The sequence below is a fragment of the Panicum virgatum genome, chromosome 9K (genome assembly GCF_016808335.1).
Source record: "Panicum virgatum strain AP13 chromosome 9K, P.virgatum_v5, whole genome shotgun sequence".
Taxonomy (NCBI): Eukaryota; Viridiplantae; Streptophyta; class Magnoliopsida; order Poales; family Poaceae; genus Panicum; species Panicum virgatum.
This window is the reverse complement of record NC_053144.1, coordinates 59,494,181-59,507,467: the sequence shown is the minus strand read 5'-3', so window position 1 is coordinate 59,507,467 and position 13,287 is coordinate 59,494,181. Positions and strand designations below refer to the sequence as shown.

Genomic DNA, 13,287 nt, shown 5'->3' with positions numbered 1-13,287 from the left:
AGCAGCGTCGATTGCAGAAAAGCAGCACCTGCGCGGGTAGACTGCAAGGTTTGATTTAATTTCGTTTTGAATTTTTGTACAATTTTGCATTAGTTCAATTTGCTTATGGAACAGACAGCACAGCAATGTTAATTTTAATTTTTTGTGAAAACAGATGGACAGAAGTTGGATTTTTGGGAAACAATTCTCAACTACATATGTGAAAGGAGTTGAAGAGTTCATGAAATTTGTCAGCAATAGATACCCCGAAGACGCACCCATTCGTTGTCCGTGCGTCCATTGTCTTAATCATGTTATACGACCTCAGACTGAAGTAGAAACCCATGTACACATTTATGGAATGTCAGCTACATACACCAGGTGGACTCATCATGGGGAGCCGGCAGATGCTGTAGTTGATGAGGGAATACATCAGGAGGTCGAAGGACATGATCATGACTTTGGCATACATGTGGATGTGGACGATGAGGTTACCGATGATGATCATGGAGTACCAGAGATGATAGGTGAACTGTATGCAGCGGCAGAGGCTGGTGGAGAAAAGCCAAGTTTTGGACGTGTTCTTGAAGATGCAAAGAAGTTGCTTAGCCCGGGTTCTAGGCATTCAAAATTTTCTTTTATGGTGAGGATGTTGTATATGAAGTCTCGTTATCGAATCAGCAATGCAGGATTTACCGCAATGATGAAGCTGATGTCAAATGGATACCCTAGTAGTGAGTCGCCAAAATCATATGATGAGGCCAAGACATATCTTAAAGAATTGGGGCTTGCATACGAGAACATCCTTGTGTGCAAGAACAATTGTGTGTTGTTCCGGAAGAAAAATGCTGAATTGAATGTGTGCCCAGTATGCAAGGAGTCTAGATGGAAAGATGAATCTGGGACGAAGCGGGTTCCACATAAGTTTTTGAGGCATTTCCCACTCTTGCCTAGGTTGAAAAGAATTTATGCTTCAAAACACACTTATGAGGAAACACAATGGCACAAAAAAGTGAGGAAGCCAGTTGAAAATGTGATGAGCCATCCAGCTGATGGGGAAGCATGGAAGGCATTCGACAGGAGGGAACCGTCTTTTGCAGAAGATCCGAGGAACCTGAGGCTTGCCTTAGCTACCGATGGATTCAATCCATTTGGCAACATGAGTACCCAATACAGTATGTGGCCAGTGCTTCTAACACCGCTGAATCTCCCACCATGGGAATGTGTGAATCCTGCAAACTGCTTTATGTGTTTACTGATCCCAGGTCCAAAATCTCCAGGAAAGGATTTTGATTTGTTCCTTGAGCCCCTAATCGAAGAACTGCTCGATTTATGGAAGGGTGTCAAGACCTACGATGCATGTACTGGGAAGAAGTTCGACCTTCGTGCCGCTGTGCTGTGGTGTCTACATGATTATCCAGCGCTCGGCACGATATCTGAGCAAACAACAAAAGGGTATTATGCATGTATTCATTGCGACAAGGATCCGTTGTCTCGGCGTATAAGGAGCAAGATATGCTACATTGGACATCGTCGTTACCTTCCAATGTCACATCAATGGCGGAACAGCTTGGCTTTTGATGGTAAGCGTGAAAAGAAAGGTGCACCTGGCAAATTTACTGTGGATGAGGTCGAACAGGAGCTAGAGAAGGTGAAAGATGTCAGGCCAAGAAAGCAGCCTGACATCACTGGAAATAAAAGGAAGCGCAGTGATGGTCCAAAGATATATAGCCGCAAAGCTGGGTTGTGGAGATTGCCATATTGGAAACATTTGAAGCTTCCACATAATCTCGATGTGATGCACATAGAGAAGAATATATGTGAAAATATTCTTGGCACATTACTCAATATACTAGGCAAAACCAAGGACACACAGAATGCAAGGCTAGATTTGTATGATATGGCATAAGACATGAATTGCACTTACAAGAGGATGGCAACTCAGTCTGCAGGGCTCCACCTGCTCCATATGTGTTGGGGAAGGATCAGAAAGTCGAGTTTTGCAATTTTCTGAAAGGTATCAAGTTTCCTGATGGATATGCGGCTAACCTAGCAAGATACATAAGTGATGAAGGCTCAAGGGTGGTTGGAAAGTTAAAAACTCATTCTTGCCACATACTCCTACAGAGAATCATACCTGCTGGCCTTAGAGGATTGGTGAGGAAGGATGTATATGAAGCAATTGCAGAGCTGGGGACCTTCTTCAGGGAATTATGCAGTAGAAATCTAAGGATAGATGTTGTCAAACGACTGAAAGGAGAAATTCCATTGATCCTTTGCAAGCTTGAAAAAATCTTTCCTCCTGCCTTCTTTGATGTAATGGTGCACTTGTGTGTCCATCTTCCCGATGAGGCACTTCTTAGAGGACCTATTCAGTATGGATGGACGTACCCAATAGAAAGGCGATTCGGCACTTTGAAGAATTTTGTGAGGAACAGGGCTAAGCCGGAAGGATCAATTGTTGAGGCATATATGGCAAGTGACACCTTGACCTTTTGTTCTAGGTACATGGAGGATGTTGATACTAGATTTAACCAAGATGATGATACTGGTACAGAGATGCCATTGGATAATGACATATCTGTTTTTAAGCATGGTGCTACGCTTGTTGGAGCTAGTAGGACCCAGTACATTGATGATTCTATCATGAATAAGTTAGTTTGCTATGTGCTACATAATGCTGATGAATCAAAGGAATATTTGGAGTAAGTATTGTTTACATACATGTTTTATTTATGAAATTTGAATTTATTCTTATGATAAAGTTTGCCCTGCAGCCTGTACAGGGACGAACTACTGCAGCAAGGTGCACGTCCAAATAATGTTGATCAAATGGTTGAACAAGGATTTGCAAAGTGGTTTAGGTCCCATGTAAGTCGATTATATGCTAATTTTTTATATGTTTTGTAAATGAATTGGTGACCTGAGTAATTTTGTTGCAACAGATTGAGAACAAGCGCAGTGACAATCCAGGATCGGTTAGTGAAGGACTATGGGCACTAGCATGTGGCCCAGTGAAGCGAGTTAAGATTAGTGCAGGTTGCAAGATTAATGGAGTGCGGCATAGCACTGTGGATCGTGAGAAGTTCCTGCAGACACAAAATAGTGGTGTAATGACTGAAGGTACACATAATGGGAAAAAATAGACTTTTATGGTGTGCTTAAAGAGGTTATTGAGTTGCAATATCCCTCGAATTATCAAGTTCGTCGGACGGTGGTTCTATTTCGATGTGATTGGTACAACCAAGTAGGCAAGACTGTGGGCCTTCGAGATGACAAACATTTCAAATCCATCAATGTGCAGTCATTTTGGTACAAGACTGATCCTTTCATCTCATCGGACCAAGCCAAAAAGATATTTTACCTACAAGACACAACACCACAATGCAAAGATTGGCGAGTTGTGCAGAAATTTGAACATAGGAATATTTATGATGTGGCCAAAACAGAAGAGGGCAGCCATGATGTGCATCAGGATGATTATTGTTTTGATACAGAGCATGTAGTGCAAGAAGGAGATGATAATGAGGTTTTGCACAATGTTGAAGGAGGGGAAGCCACTATAATTGAAGGCAATTTACAGGAACTTATAAGAAACAAGAAGGAAGCTGATATTAATGTTGAAGATAGTGACGATGAGGAGGAAGATACTACAGTGCTACAATACTGTAGTGATGGTGGCGATGAGAACAATGATGACATGTACACAGACGATGAAGATGACGATTTTTAGTATGCATAGTTGAGTTTAGTTTTGTTACATAGTTGAGTGGAGTTTATTTTCACAGATTTTTAGTTCAGTTCAGATGATATTATATGCCATCACAGAATTATAGTTGATTTGCTAAGCATATTTGCCATCACTCCATATATAAGATCAGTGGCAACAAACGAGAACACCAGGCTGCTATGACACAATGCATACCAGATATATAAGCATTACTGCATTTAGGTTCTTACATCCATCAGCAAGTAGTACCTGCAGTCATACATGCATCTCAGATTCTAAAAAACTAAAAAACAGCACCACTTTGTCAGCTACTAGTACGAGGTCCATCCAAAACACTTCCTGGTTCCATCCAAAAGACTGCCAGCTCCATCCAAAATGCACCTAGGTGATTCGACTACATATATATATATATCTTTTTACATATATCTATAAGTAGGCCTGGACGTGCTTCTTGAACAGACTTGATCATCTTCTCCAACAGACTTGAACAGACTTCGAACAACCAGTTGGTCTCTTCGCCTCCCAGCCCGACGCCGGCCTCTTCGCGTCCTCGTTGCCTCCCCACATGGAGCAGCCGCAGCCTGATGCCTTGGAATTGTGCATTGGCATGGTGGTCATTGCCATTATCATCTGTGATCATAATTGGTGTGGTGGTGTTCAGTGCATATATCAAAACTGTAATTCTGGAGAATGATTTTACCATTTTGTGACTGTCATACATTCTGGAGAATGCATTTTCATTGTGAATGCATCGAGGAGAATGCATTCCTGGATGTAATTCTCATTTTTTATCTCATTTTAGAATACTGGAGAATGCAATTGTGCTCATTAATGATTCTGGACACCTGGTTCTTTGTGCTATAGTTCCTGTTCCTGTTCTTTTCTTTGTGCTCCAATGTCTGAACTCTGAACTGATACTGCACAGTTCCTGTCAGTTGTTGATGTTCAGGTCTGAATCTACTAGTTAAGAAAGGTAAACAACATTCAGTTTCAGTTCAGGTCTGAATCTACTTGGAGATCACTCGACACTTTCAGTTTTTAGTTTGATTTCACTTGAACATGCACATGTCTTTTTTCCAGGTCTTTTACTCTAGTTCTGAATTTGACCTGCACATGTCCAGAAAGTTACCTGCAACTTAAATGAGAAGACTCTTGCTCCATGGTGCCATATGTCTGAAGACTCTTTCTAGACAGAGGCTGCAGATTGACAAAATGAGAAGACAACAATTCTGACAGAGCAGTGATGAATATTCAGATTACCTCAGTCTTTGTGAGGCCAACATAACCAATCTGTTAGTTTTGCTGACCTGACCTGACCTGCTGCTTTGCTGTTCAGGTCTCGGCATATATGTTTAATTTGTGACCAGCCTAATTTATTAGACACAATACTATTCCACTTTCCTAAACAAATTACTGTGATAGTGTTATGTTTAATGTTTGCCGATTCAAGAAACATGATATGATATCTGAATATATATATTTCTGTTATGTTTAATTCTTGTGTTATCCATGATCTCAACATTGCTGGTTTCTGACTGAAAATGGAGCTCTGAAAATGGACTCAGGATGTGCTCTGATCATGTATGGTGTGGTGTTGCACTTGCACACTGCACATCTCCAACTTCAGCCTCAGTTGCCTTTCCATGTCACTCTGATGAACCTTGTTTCAAGCACCTTAGTTTCCATGTCGCTGCTGATTCAGTGTTCAATCCTTCAGTGTTCCTTTCAAAAGAGCAGATTCTGGACAGCTGCTGATTAGCTGCTGACAGCACATATTCACTTTGGCCATCTCTGAATTTGCTGTCTCTCTGAAGAGAAACAAATGCTGAAAGTCTGAACTACTGTAGAAAAATAACAGTCCCACCAATGCTGAACTCCATTTGGTTGATGTGTACTACAACTTTCTCAAAATCATCTCAAACTTTTTTGGGATGATCCTGGAGGTGTCCCATGATGTGGTGTAACTAGAAAAATCTAAAAACTTGCAAGGACACTTCATGTTGGTGTATAATCATGTATAAAAATTTGAAATAATACTGACAAAGTGGTGGTGCACATCCTCACAGACTCATCCATCGCTCACACTAATCCTTGTCACTAAGTTAGAGGTGCTCACCCGTTTGGTTGATGTGTACTTCAACTTTCACAAAATCATCTCAAACTTTTTTGGGATGCTCCTGGAGGTGTCCCATGATGTTGTGGGCATCTGTTTAATTTTTAGGACAAGTGTACCTATTAATATAATTATTTGTTCATTTACTAAAGAATAAATGGTAAAAACCCTAATGTAACTAGAAAAATCTAAAAACTTGCAAGGACACTTCATGTTGGTGTATAATCATGTAAAAAAATTGAAATAATACTGACAAAGTGGTGATGCACATCCTCACAGACTCATCCATTGCTCACACTAATCCTTGTCACTAAGTTAGAGATGCTCACCCGTTTGGTTGATGTGTACTACAACTTTCACAAAATCATCTCAAACTTTTTTGGGATGCTCCTGGAGGTGTCCCATGATGTTGTGTGCATCTGTTTAATTTTTAGGACAAGTGTACCTATTAATATAATTATTTGTTCATTTACTAAAGAATAAATGGTAAAAAAACCCTAATGTAACTAGAAAAATCTAAAAACTTGCAAGGACACTTCATGTTGGTGTATAATCATGTAAAAAAAATTGAAATAATACTGACAAAGTGGTGATGCACATCCTCACAGACTCATCCATCGCTCACACTAATCCTTGTCACTAAGTTAGAGATGCTCACCCGTTTGGTTGATGTGTACTACAACTTTCTCAAAATCATCTCAAACTTTTTTGGGATGCTCCTGGAGGAGTCCCATGATGTTGTGTGCATCTGTTTAATTTTTAGGACAAGTGTACCTATTAATATAATTATTTGTTCATTTACTAAAGAATAAATGGTAAAATAACCCTAATGTAACTAGAAAAATCTAAAAACTTGCAAGGACACTTCATGTTGGTGTATAATCATGTAAAAAAATTGAAATAATACTGACAAAGTGGTGATGCACATCCTCACAGACTCATCCATCGCTCACACTAATCCTTGTCACTAAGTTAGAGATGCTCACCCGTTTGGTTGATGTGTACTACAACTTTCTCAAAATCATCTCAAACTTTTTTGGGATGCTCCTGGAGGAGTCCCATGATGTTGTGTGCATCTGTTTAATTTTTAGGACAAGTGTACCTATTAATATAATTATTTGTTCATTTACTTAAGAATAAATGGTAAAAAAACCCTAATGTAACTAGAAAAATCTAAAAACTTGCAAGGACACTTCATGTTGCTGTATAATCATGTAAAAAATTGAAATAATACTGACAAAGTGGTGATGCACATCCTCACAGACTCATCCATCGCTCACACTAATCCTTGTCACTAAGTTAGAGATGCTCACCCGTTTGGTTGATGTGTACTACAACTTTCTCAAAATCAATTCCAAACTTAGTTCGGATGATCAGACACCATACCAAGGTGTCCAAGCAAAAAAAACAAAAAAAATTTACAAAAAAAAATAGGAAAACAAAAAATAGTAAATATCACAAATTTTATGAAAACAAAAATTGCCTTCGGTAGGGTTCGAACCCGGGAGCAATGCACCAAAATCAACATGCCTCACCACTGCGCTATGCAAGTGAATTCAATAGTCCTCGGATGTGATTTATTTTAAAGTGTATCTCCCTAGTTGTGGCAAAAAAAAGAACGCCAAAACATGGGTCGTGGGTCGTCCCGAAAAAAAATCCCGCCACCACAAACCATTTGCCTCCTTTTATTTAGCTATTCCCCCGTCACACACCTCCTCCACTCCTCCCATTCCCCCCATTACTCCAACCCTAGCCGCCGCCGCCTGGACAGAGCCGCCGTCGACGAGCTGCTTCCTCGACCACGACGACCAGATACCTCATCGCCCAGCCGGAACTCAACCGCCGTCGACGAGCTGTTCCCTCCCCCTTTCCACCTATATTTGACCCCACCAAACCACCACCGCTGGGGGAACTACGGCCGGCGACGAGCTGCGTCGTCGCCGACTACTTCCCTCGCCGCATCCCCCGTCTATCTCGTAGCCATCCATATTTCTCTCGCCCCAAGCACATATCTGGCCCCATCCACATTTCAATCGCCACTATCTAACCCTAACCATCGCAGGATTTGGGCCATCGCCGAGTACTTACCACTGGATCTGCAACGTCGACGACAAGGGTTCACGACACCAGATCTGCTTCCCGTTTGACGACCTCGATGGTGGCAACAAGGGGGCAACGCACTAAGAAATCTGCACAGGAAGAAGAAGGTAATGCACCTGCAGTGTTCACAATTTCAGTTTTCACTCGTGTTCAATATTACTATGAACAACAACTTGTCTATAAATGTCAGTAGTTCGATTTTCGGTTTCCAACTCTTATTCTGTTCGCAACTAAGAAGTTAACATGAGAATCTGAGATCTTGATATTAGAGCTCAATTGGCTCTAACCTAGTGTAGAAATCTGAATTATTTCAGACTTGAACTGAACTTTAGTTCATTTATCTGCTAATCACATATGCATGGGTGATAACATATATGTGCATGACTGACCTGTGTCCATGGGTTTTTTAAAAGTTGCTAGTGCCCCCAATCTCACTTGAATGTAGTAATTCATTTGCATATAACGTGCAATTTAATAATTTTTATACAGATGTGGAATATCTATGCCCCCAATCTCCCTTGAATGTAGTAATTCATGAAGTAGTGTTACAGAACTTATCACCTCTTGTCTATCTTTGCTCCAATCTGTTACCTATCACCTCTTTTCTATTTACTCTACAGCAAGTAGTACTTGCTCTTACCTCTTATCTCTCTTTCATCAAGTATTACCACTTAGTTGTTACTTAACTTGTTCTGATTAACTAATAGACACATTGTGCTTGTTCGTATCTATCCTGCAAGTAATCCAACCTCCAATAACCGATTATGGGAGAAGCCGGGATAGATGTGTTGCGGAGAATAATAAGAGGATGCAAGAAATGGGACTGCATACTCTAGCTGCTGATATTAACAATTCTTTACCACAACCTGCTTCAACAAAGGGGGAAAATCAGCAAACAAGCAAACCAATAGTTCAGATTCGGATTCATCAGAGTATCTCCCTGACCACGATGATCAAGGAGATGATGATGATGATGATGATGATGACACTGAAACTAATGAGCAGCCACTACCCCTGGCAGTTAAGGTGCTTCTTGAACCTTACATGTAGTGCATGGGGAATAATTGCATTGCATTTGAATGTTTTGAATCTGATCTTTAATATATGATCCTGTATTCACATTCCTCTTTTTATTACATACCTCTTTTTAATATATGGTATAGCTTATTATTGCACATGGCTTACTTAATGTTTTTTTTTGCATAGTATGCTACAAGTGCTAGAGGGAAATCCCTTGCTTCAAAGAGGAAGAGAAATCCCAACATGGCTCCAGGAAGTAGGAGCAAGAGAGTGAGGGCATCTGACGAATCACAGGTGCCGCCTTCTGGAGCTGAAACAAGATCAACAAAAAGGGCTCAAACTGCAGAGAGAAATGGGGACCCTGTACAGGATCCTACAGATGCTCGTGATGACATTCCAGACAGCTCTACTACACCTGGACTTGCTGATCAGGACAGGACACCGAGACTTGCTGATCATGACAGGGAACCTGCAGATGAAGACAGTGGAGCTGATGGTCTTGACACTGAAGGCAAGTAATAGTTTTGAGTCATACAAATATGGCATATCCTTACCTGATTTGCATAAATGTAGACCATTTCAGTAAATGTGAATTCTTTTTTGTAGGTCCTGCACAGCGAGCCCCAAGGAGACCCAGGGAACCAACTAAGGGAAAACAGCTGGACAAGATGACTAAAGCTATGGGAAGGAGATTGCCCATAACTGTTGAGAAAGGAAAAAAAAGGCCACATGAACCAGTTCAAGCAGCCAAGTTTGCATCAGAGGCTGGCCTCGTCATTCGGGAAAGCATGCATGTCCTAACTCATTGGAAAGATTACAAGAAAGACAAGAAATACTACGAGAAGTTTGTGGCAAACCTTTCTGTAAGTGCATTACTGTATCAGTTCAGTAAACTTGTATACTGCTTAACCTGAATTGTATAACTAACTATGGAATTGTCGTATGCATAGGGGCGCTTGGCCATTAACACTAAAGACAAGGCAACAGAGGAAGCTTGCACCGATATGATGCGCGGTGCGATAAAAAACCAGCGTTATCATCTGAAGAAGAAATACTTCAATGGTGTACCTGCAAATGAGATTAGGACAACTTCTCCAGTTGATTACATGAGTAACGCAAAGTGGAGGGACCTAATTGCAAAGTGGTCAGATCCAAAGAGCATGGTACGTGGATCTTTTCATATATTATTCTTTGCCAATCAGTTTTGAAAGGATCTTCTCATTTTGACCATATGATCTCATCGGACATGTTCATTATCTTGTAGCAAACATGTGCAACGAACAAGCGGAACCGCAGTGAAGTGAAGTATCATCAGACTACAGGTTCTCGCTGCTATGTGGCACACTTACATGCATATGTAAGTCAAAAATACCTTGTATTAATACATCCACATTTGCACTTAACAACTTCTCTTGCATTTGATCTGACCACTATGCTCTGATTGTTTATCCATGACACAGAAACAGAAGAGAAACAGAGAAGAACCCAGCTTAGATCTCACTGAAGAATTAGATGTCATGGAGGCCTTCGAGACCTGCCATACCAGCTCCAAAAAAGGCCTGAGTGAACCGGAAAGAGAAGCACTTGTAAGTTCAGTTGTTTCCTATCTTCAATATATTTGCATCAGGTCATATGAGGCAACATGGTTCATTCATTTAATATGCTATGATTTCTACCCTTGCTAATCCGAACATGCTATCAGAGATTCATTTGTTGCTATATCCCTCCATTGTTACCACTGAAAATCTAGTGGCAACTTCAATCAATTTATGTCAATGTAGCATTGGTTATTTTTTCATTATAAACAGCTTCTGTCACATGTTTTCCTCAAATTATTGCAATAAGTAACAACTCTTATCTTGTTGTTGGCCATTACCATTAACATGTACCCTTTTTCTGTCCATGATATTTCAGCTAAATATGCAAGCTTTGAGGGCTGAACCTGTTGCTGAAGGTGAGACGCCACCATCCAGTGTGCAGGTCGTGTCCAAGGTGCTCTCCCAGAACAGCTCACACCATTTCCTAAAGAGTGTTGGCATCAAAACACCAACATCCTCCAAGTCATCTTCATCAAAGGAAAGCGAGCTTCGCGAAGAACTGGCAGCTGAAGCAGTGGCTGCTGTTCAAGTTGAACTCGACGAGCTCAAGAAGAAAAATGAAGAAGCTGTGGAAAAGCAGGCGAGGACACAAATGGAGCTAGAGGAGTACAAGAAGCAAACAGAGAAGAACACCAAGGAGTTGGAGGAGAACAATGCTCTCCTGAAGAAGCTCTTGACCTTCCATGCTAACGCTTCTTCTTCGACATGAGGGATGCTGGTCAATGATGCTGTGATTGGCCTGCTCATTTTGGGTACTCAATAACTAAAGTTGCTCCTAGCTGGCAACTTTAGTTTATATGCTGTTATGTTTCTGCAAACCAAACTGTAGTGTGATGTGATGTTGTGAACTCAGTTCTGTGTTGTCCACTTAGTGGCGAATTCTGCTTTTATTAATCTATGGAATTGTGTGGTCATTCTAGTATCTTTTGCAAATTCGAATTCAAATATTATCTGCACTTCTGTGACCAAAGTGATGGTAAATCTGTGACAATTGAAAGCGTGTTTTGTGTCGAATTCAAAGCCTGATCTGTGTCGAATTCTAAATGTAATCTGTGACGATGGAAAGCCTGTTGTGTGTCGAATTCAAAGCCTCATCTATGTCGATTTCTAATTGTAATATGTGACGATTTGAAAGAATGACATCATCCGCCACGTCAGCTTGACGTCACCCACTGCGTCAGCTGCCACGTCATCGATGACGTCAGATGCCACGCAATCAATGATGTCAGCATCCACGTCAGCAGCCACGTCAGTGCTGATGTCATCTGCCAACGTGGCATACGCCGTCCGGACGCTGGCAAACGGCCAGTTATGACGAGAAAACGGGTACATCTGTGACGAAATCGATTCGTCACAAAACACAGACGCCGTTAACAACACCGTCAGAGGCGACTGGCAGACGGCGGATTGTGACGAAAACGGTGGTTCATTAATGACCAAAACCAATCGTCATAGATTGAATTAGCTTCTGTGACCGCAGACATTTCGTCACAGAATGGAGACACATCTGTGACGAAAATGTCGCTTTTGTCACAATAGATCAAATGTGACGCATCTTCTGTGACGAAGTGATTTTCGTCACAAAATCGTCACAAATGGAACTCTGTGACGATCTAGGCGTCTTCAGTGACGAAAAGTTAACGTCACTGATGATCACATCCCTACTAGTGGGAATTAAAGAAGCAACTAGAAGAACTACAATAAATTGGCTTCATCAGACCAAGCTCGTCGCCTTGGGGAGCCCAGTCCTATTTGTCAAGAAGAAGGCTGGGAGTATGAAGTTGTGTGTAGATTATCGTGCACTGAATGAGGTTACCATCAATAATAAATACCCCCTCCCCAGGATTGATGATCTTTTTGATCAGCTAAAAGGAGCCAAGTACTTCTCCAAGATTGATCTGAGGTCAGGATATTTTCAGCTCAAGATTAGAGAAAGCGACATCCCAAAGACAGCTTTTGTCACCCGTTACGGACAGTTTGAGTTTACGGTTATGTCTTTTGGACTCACCAATGCACCTGCTTATTTCATGAATCTCATGGACAAGGTGTTTATGGACGAGTTAGATAAGTTTGTCGTAGTCTTTATCGATGACATACTTATTTACTCCAAGAGTGTCTAGGAACACGAGCAACATCTGCAAGTAGTATTGGAAAAGCTGAGAGTACATAAGCTATATGCCAAATTTAGCAAGTGTGAATTCTGGCTTGAGAAAGTAGCTTTTGTTGGTCATATTCTGACCGCGGAAGGAGTAGCAGTGGACCCAAAGAAGATCGAAGCAGTCTCCAACTGGCAGCAACCGACCAATGTGAGTGAAATCAGAAGCTTTCTTGGATTAGTTGGGTATTATCGAAGATTCATTGAAGAATTTTCCAAGATAGCCCGGCCCATAATAGAGCTGCTCAAGAAGGATAAGAAATTCACCTGAACAGAATCATGTGAAAGAAGTTTTCAAGAATTGAAGAATTGGTTAACAACCGCCGCAGTGCTGACCCTACCAGATATTCATCGAGATTTTGTCATCTATTGTGATGCATCCTGACAAGGATTAGGATCTGTCCTCATGCAAGACGTGATGGTAGTAGCTTATGCTTCCCGACAGCTCAGGCCTCATGAGCAAAATTACCCAACACATGATCTGGAGTTTGCAGCTGTTGTGCATGCCCTCAAGATTTGGAGACATCATCTAATTGGAAATAAGTGTGAGATCTACACCGACCATAAGAGTTTGAAGTATATTTTCACCTAG

General features: G+C 41.2%; 1 long non-coding RNA gene across 1 annotated transcript; it reads right to left on the bottom strand.

Moving 5' to 3' along the window:
• Positions 1-9,123: 9,123 nt before the first annotated feature.
• Positions 9,124-12,272, bottom strand: LOC120652851. Its single transcript, XR_005666663.1, has 2 exons — positions 10,885-12,272; positions 9,124-10,501 (listed from the first exon to the last, which is right to left on the bottom strand). It is a non-coding gene; the product is annotated as an uncharacterized LOC120652851 (long non-coding RNA).
• Between the last annotated feature and the right edge of the window lie 1,015 nt (positions 12,273-13,287).